The sequence below is a fragment of the Carlito syrichta genome, unplaced genomic scaffold (genome assembly GCF_000164805.1).
Source record: "Carlito syrichta isolate Samal-C Ts95f unplaced genomic scaffold, Tarsius_syrichta-2.0.1 Scaffold218642, whole genome shotgun sequence".
In the NCBI taxonomy this organism is placed as follows: domain Eukaryota; kingdom Metazoa; phylum Chordata; class Mammalia; order Primates; family Tarsiidae; genus Carlito; species Carlito syrichta.
The window spans coordinates 1-7,366 of record NW_007162738.1 but is presented as its reverse complement, the minus strand read 5'-3'; the positions used below and the strand labels follow the sequence as shown (position 1 = coordinate 7,366).

At 41.7% G+C, this 7,366-nt stretch overlaps 1 long non-coding RNA gene across 1 annotated transcript; it reads left to right on the top strand.

Annotated features, from left to right (window-relative positions):
* Nucleotides 1-4,998: 4,998 nt before the first annotated feature.
* On the top strand, nt 4,999-5,880 carry LOC103253298. The gene is made up of 2 exons (XR_503859.1): nt 4,999-5,155; nt 5,676-5,880. It is a non-coding gene; the product is annotated as an uncharacterized LOC103253298 (long non-coding RNA).
* Nucleotides 5,881-7,366: the final 1,486 nt, after the last annotated feature.

Sequence of the window (7,366 nt, the reverse complement as noted above, 5' to 3'; positions counted from 1 at the left end):
GAGGTTCCAGATGTGCACCCTCAAAAGATAACAGAGGATTTGCACAAGACAGAAATCTTATAAATGCAGTGAATGTGATCATGCCTTCAGTAGTATCTTTCATGTTACACATAGTTAAAAACTATACATTTAATGTGGAAAAGACTTGAGGAGAAGTGTCTAGCTAATTATTTGGTTAAATATGAATTCTGAAATCCTTTGAATGCAGAAATTAGGAAAATCTTTTTCAGAAGAAGGACCTTATTATCAGTGACCACAATGGGTTCACAGTGAACTCATAGTGACTAAAAATATAGTGGTTGTGGGAATGTCCTTGTCCTCAAGAGGTGTCAGTACATACTGGAGAGAAAGTTCTGACAGCAGTTAGTGTGGCAGGGATTCCAGTGGAACATTCTGCCTCATCTGTTAGCAGGTAAGAAAAGAGTGTGAATGTGCTAACTGCAAACTGCCTTTAGCAAAATAGTAAAGTACTTTTGCATCAAAGAAGCCTTGTGAAAATGTTTAAGAGCTTCCTCTTCCATTTCTAAACTTATACACCATATATTATACCAGGTATGTATTTTTGGACAGGATACTTTGAACCGTATTACCATTCATTGTGTGGATGATTCCATAATTGAAGAAGATAGTCTCCATCCCACATCACTGATTAAGGTTATCACATTATGTTCACTTCTCCCATATGTGGGTTCTTTTGCTTTTTTGTTCCAATTATCTTCAACACCTACCTAAGATTATATGAGGATTTGCTGTTGCATTTCTTTGACTCTAAATGTGGTAAAATATTTCAGAAAATGAGTCCTTTAAAGAAGGGGTAGGGGAGAGGACCAGGCTGCTAGGACTACTCTAGTGGTGACAGAGGCATTTGAATCCTTCCAGTCATGTGTACAATGTGGTCAGACATGTCACGTTTGTACAGCATGTGACTTTTCTTCTGTACTGTAAAACTGAGGCTGAAAGGTTTGGGTCAACAAATGAACTGGCACAAACAGACAAGGTCCCTACATCATCTCAGCCCAACCCCTATCTAATGCACAGGAAACACTTGAGGCCCTGAGAGAGTTGGAGAAGGACAATCTCCTGTCAATCTAGTTTTTCCAAAAGGACATGGCAGCAGAGACTTGGAAGCATAATGCCTTCCTAAGGCTGTCCCCAGCTGTCACTTCTGTGAATAATCTGATGAAGGCTGGTTCAGCCATCCTGGACCTCCTGTTTCCAACTACAGTGACCCTCTCATCCTATCAGTGATAAAGTACACATCATTTTTAATGCCACAGTGTATGAGAGGCAACTCCCCTAGAAAAAAATAACCCAGAGTTGTCTTTTGGAGGGCAGGCTCCTTGCAGTACAGGCTTCTCCCAGTAGGTAAGTGTTCTTGGAACGCATTGGTTTTTAGCTGAAAGTCTTGAGAAGGTTGTGTCCTGATTTATGGAAGAAATGTCCTGAGTTGTGGCAAACAGGTAATTGGGTCTTCCACCATGACAACGCACCTATCCACATGGTTCTGAGCATTCAGGAGTTTTTGACCAAAACTGGCATGACCCCTGTACTCTGCCCTCCCCAATCACCCAGTCTTGCAGGAGTGATCTTGTTTTGTTTTCCCAGATGAAAAATGTCCTCAAAGGGGAACATTTTGCCAATGTGGAAGAGGGGAAACCAAAAAACAGACACCTTACAAGGCATCAAAATTGACGAATTCAAAAGCTGTTTTGAGCAATGGAAAAAGTGTCTCGATAGGTGTATGGCATCAAATGGAGAATACTTTAGAGATGACTGAAGTTTAAACACGTAAGAAACACATTTTAAATAAATTTCAGGTTTTGGGGAGTACCCCCTCATATACCAACAGAACCCAAATCTTGGCTTATCAAGTGAGGATTTGGCACCCACCATCTGTGTTTGACTTAACTTGACACTGAAACAAAAGTGTCATCACAACTAACAAAACCTTGGTGGGATGCTACTTTAACATACCACACTTGATTACATGAGGAGTGTCCCAGTGGCACTGATAAAAATGAGCACCAGCCATCGAAGGATTCTTGAACGATATTATATGGGAGAAACTGTTCATGTGACAGGCTGTGACAATGCCTCTATACCTATGAAGGGACCATTGAGCAATAAAATGCAGAGAAAGTACTGTGTGCACCTGAGGGTTACCTCTCTGTGGGTAGTGTTGGGATTTTTTCCAAGTACCAGATGAACAGTGTCATACCTGGGCAGTTGGTGGGCAGAAGGATACTGAATGTGAGGGTCGCCCTTGGATATCACCACGGGAATGAGGCACGCATTGGTCAGAAGCGTAAAGATGAATGTCACCAGACTTACTAGGGACCTGCCAGGAGGTGGCAGGCTTATGTTCTTTCTGAATTCTTTGGTAGCATACATAGGAATCAGTGCTTGTGAAAAATGTTAAAAAACCTGCCCGTGGCCACGGCAGATATCGCCTATATGGCCAGTACCTTGGCAGTCCAGCAGACATCCCTCAACTCCCTTAGGACGACTTTTTACACTTTTCCATTAGCCCAACTGTGTGTGAGTGATACTACCTCTTGCTATATCTGTATAAATACCTCAGACATTATTATAACAAAAGTAGAGAAGACCTAGAAGTAGACTTAGTAATCTCTGCTAAATATCCATTTTTATTGCTCATTGGCTCTGCCTCCCAGAAACCACTAGAAAATGATCCAGCAAAGGTCTTTTCCAGTTTATAACAGGGATTGCTTTCCTCCAGTTTCCAATAAACTGTTCCTCAATTTCAGCTGTGACCTCCCCAGAATGGCTATTATTGACCATATTTCTACCAACATTCTGTTCAGAATTATCTATGTTTTTTTTCTCTAAAATGATTGAAGCTTTCTCCATAGCTCTTCTCTTTTCTTTCAAGTTGTCAGGAGTTATTGTTTTTAATACGTACATTTCTACCAGAAGTCCCATTTTCATTGTTAACTCTTATAGCTTTTTTGATTTATAAAACAAAGATTCTAGGTTAATTTAGCTTTCCTGCCCCAGATGTGATATCTGCTATCATCCAGGGAGTCCTGGTTCCTTATAATGGAAATTATATACAGAGACTATAATCTGGATACCATAACACCATTTAAAAGGTACATTAACTAGCAAAGCAACTGATGTACTATGATTTACTTTTATTAAAAAATGTCCTCAAAATAATTGGATGAACCACATCCACTATGTCAATCTATATGTTTATAACACTGAAGGAAAGGACAAAAAGACAATGGAGTTACCTCAGTCATTGTGTGTGGGCGGCTTGGCACTGGCTATAGTTTGGGCTCTAGTCCTTCTACAGTTTCTCCAAGAATGCTTTTTTACCCCAACCTTTCTGCCATCTTACCCATGAACAACATACTCCCTGCTGAATGCTTTTCTCTAAATCCAAGGACTTTGAAAATTAACGTTTGTGTCTTTATTCTCTGTTTTACAGATCTTGGACTAATCTCCTTGTCTACCAGGTCGACCCTCTGAAACTCTGACTGCTGCCTTACTGAATAGCTAATCACAGTGCCAAAGACAACTCTCCTCCCACGGTTTCATTTTACATGGGAGGCTGCCTCTTGCCCACCAAGCAACCTTCATTTTCAGCCTAAAGAAAGAAAGCCTCATAAACCCCCAGCTCCTAGTTTCCAGCAACAAATGCTCCTTTAGCATCTGGCCCCTTCTCCAATCTTAAAAAGGAGATCCACTCTTTTTCTAGATCTACCTTCTAAATAAATTTCTTTTCATTTATTTTTTGTGCAGTTCCTCACATCTTGCTCATGACACCGGTCACTAACCTAACACTAAAAAAATAAAAAACAAAAAATAAACCTGCCATCCTTGGGGATTGCTAGCTCACCAATCCTTTGTTTAAAGACAAAATGTCATGTGAGTCACTGGAGAGTAGACCATGTCATCTTTTTCAGGTACTAGCAGAGTGCTTATGTTTGGAGTCATCAGTATAAAAGTAGTAAACTCATCCAAACCAAAAGGCCTCTCTTCTCAGATTTCCTTGACTCCTCAATTTGACATTTTTGTTAATTAAAAGTATATTTTTAACCTTACACTGGATACAAAAAATAAACCCGAAGATGATGAAAGATTTATTAAATGGAAAACAAAGTGGCAAAACTTTTTACAAGAAAACACGGTAGAAAAATCTGTTAGGCAGCACTAGAAGAGTTCCTTGACTCGCCTTACATGTTCTATTGAACATTTGCTTCCGAGTTCATTCTGACCCAAATAATGCAATCCCCATCATCCCAAATACTCAGTATATTTCATGTTTCATATTGGGATCTGGTGTATAGGTATTGGTATAATTCTATACCCATTCTAACATCTTACCAACTACAGTAGGAGGACTGGAGCCCAAACTATCCCACCTTAAATTTAAAAATACATTAGAACTCATAAAAATGTAAAATGTTTGCTTTATGAAAGATCCTAGGAAGATGATTGAAAGATCAACCGTATACTCAGAAACAAATATTTGTAAATTGTCACTCTCGGGACTGACTCCTTCCTCGGAGGTTTCCCTGAATCTTAGGCAAACGCTGTGTTCTTCCATAAAGCGTCCTCCAGCCAGAGGAGATCTCAGGGTTATAGCCCCTCCACGTATTGCTTGAGGTCCCTTCCCCTCCAAAGTCCTCTAAGATCCCCGCGCCCACATGACTCCTACCCATCTTCCTTATGGTCATGGTCCTTAACCATCTCTACCCAGCCTGCAGATTCTCAGGCCGAACAGTTTGGATAGTGCCCATAGCGCATGTTACAAGTCATGATCCCGTATTTCAACTGGCTTTTTAAAAAGAAGGGGAAAAAAAGGGTGATAAAATCGTTTTCAACCGCTTCTCATGGTTAGAGCCTTTCCGTTCGAAGCGGCAGGCTCCAAAACAGCGGTTCCCGGCGAGCGTCCTTACTCCGGGGCGCAGGTATATTGCGTCATAAAGGCACATCCTTGCTTGGAAGTCCGCGACTTTGGAGCGAAGGCTTTCTGGCCCTTGTCGGACGCCATCCCCAGGGCTGCACAGAGTCGACCCCGGCCAGCGTGTAGTGGATCACGGTGCCACACAAAGGCAAACGTTGAGAAACATGGGTTTTCTGTGATTCGGCTCCAGCAGGATGGAGACCGGGGTTATCCAGTCAGGTCTGTGGTGGGTTCGGAGAGTATTTTGAAATCAGGCAGAGCGCGGTTTTCCTGTTGTCATTGTTTTTCGCTAGCGAGTGGGGGTCCACTTGGGGGACTGGGAGGCCTTGCGGGGGAAGGTTTTTTTTTTTATTTAATTGTGTCAGAGTCTCACTCTGTCGCCCAGGCTGGAGCGCTGCCGCACACTCACGGTCACCGCAGCCTCGACCTGCTGGGCTCTGGCGATCCTTCCGCTTCAGCCTTCCAAGTAGCTGGAGCCACAGGCAAGTGCCACAACGAGCGTTTAGTATTTGTAATTTATTGTAGAGAGAGGTCTCTCCACGTTGCCCAGGCTGGTATCGAGCCCGAGGGCGCAGGCACTCCTCTGGCCTCCACCTCCCAGAGTGCTGAGATTACAGGCATGAGCCGCCGCTTCTGGCTGTATTTTCTGATAGGGTTTATGTGGAGTGTGGAGGAGGCCTTGTTGAAATGACTCACTGTGCTAACCTCGCATTGCTTAAGCGTCCTCCTGTTTTCACAGCTGGCACCTGCTTCCTCAAGGTCACGTCTGAAGGCTGCGTGACCACCGTGGTCCACCTGCTTCCGTAGAATGACGTGTACTACGTGACCACCAGACTTCAGTGATGGGGTATAAGTGGGACCCACAAAAAGAACAAGGTGTTCTTTAGGACCTGTCTTTCTCTTGTTTCCCTTTAATAAATTACCATTTCTTTGCCTGACTGGTACCCGACTTGTTCTCTTTTTCTCTGCACTCGCCTTACATGTTCTATTGAATATTTGCTTCCGAGTTCATTCTGACCCAAGTAATGCAATCCCCATCATCCTAAATACTCAGTATATTTCATGTTTCATGTTGAGATCAGGTGTATAGGTATTGGTATAATTCTATACTTATTCTAACATCTTACCAACTACATATTTAAATAGTACACATTCTTTGATGTTTTTTCTTTTTTTCTGAAACTTCTGCGATTATGTTCCACTAAGTGGGTGCTTTAATTTGGGCAGAAGTGATGTAGATATAGGTATAATACTTTCATTAATCAAGTTTTTTGCTTCTTTGACTTGCTGGAGTGTTTTTTAATTCCTGTCTTCGACTTTTCTGGTTATGCTTATTTCTACATAGTTTATACTTTTGTTTAATTGTAAATGGCATCTGTTTTTTAAAAAATAGGATCCCACTTCCTCTTTTTGTTCCCTCTTGTTGGAGACCACTACCCTGCTTGAACTCTGCTGAAAACATACTTGGCATATGTGCAAAAGTCACAACCGGCCAAGAATGCCTATAATGGCAAAACCAGATAGGCATGTATGCTGAGGCAAGTTGTAAAGTACAGTGTCTGTTGTGTTAGAACAGATAAGAAGTTATACATTATCTTGCAAGCAGCTGCGCTGTATCTTGTAAGCAGTCATGCTTTATCACAAAATCTTTCTAAGATGAAAACAGAGAGTTTTATTTCCACTGTCTGTACTTTGTGAAGGTTTGCATAACTACATCATTTTGTGCTAATAAAAGTTGGGTGGGTAAGAAATTTGCTGCCTTTGTTCTGCAAGACACAGTGCCTCCTGGTCCCCCACTTTCTACCCTAAAAGTGTCTTGTGAATTGTTGATTCCTTTTTGTTTTCTGGTTGAGCATTTTTCTCATCTGCAAATAATTCTACCTAGGTGGCGAGCGTATGGACTGTGGAGTAAGAAGAACCTGCTTCTGCCTCTAAGTTAGGTAGGTCAATCTCTGAGAAAGTTTTATCATTTGTGAAAAAAAGCTGTCATACTTCCTATTTTGTATAATCATTGTGATGATTAATTGAGCAAATGTTTGGGTTTAGTTTAGTTGTGTTTTATGTCGTAGTCTCACTCTGTCACCCAGGCTGGAGTGGCACAATCAGGGCATACCACAGCCTCAACCTCCTAGGCTCAGGTGAACCTTCTGCCTCATCCTCCAACCGGGGACTCCAGGTGTGTGCCACTATGCCTAATTTTTTAAAAAAAAATTTTCGGTAGAGATAGGTCTTGCTATGATGGCTACGCTGATCTCAAATTCATGGGCTCAAGTAGTCCTTCTGCCTTGCCCTCCTAAAGTGATGTAATTACAGGTATGAGCCATGGCACCTGGCTCAAATCTTTAACTTTTTCCAAAAGATATAGGGATTTGCGTGTGTTTATGTGTGTGTGTGTTTAATAAGTTTAATGAAATAGCCATCTTATTCTTA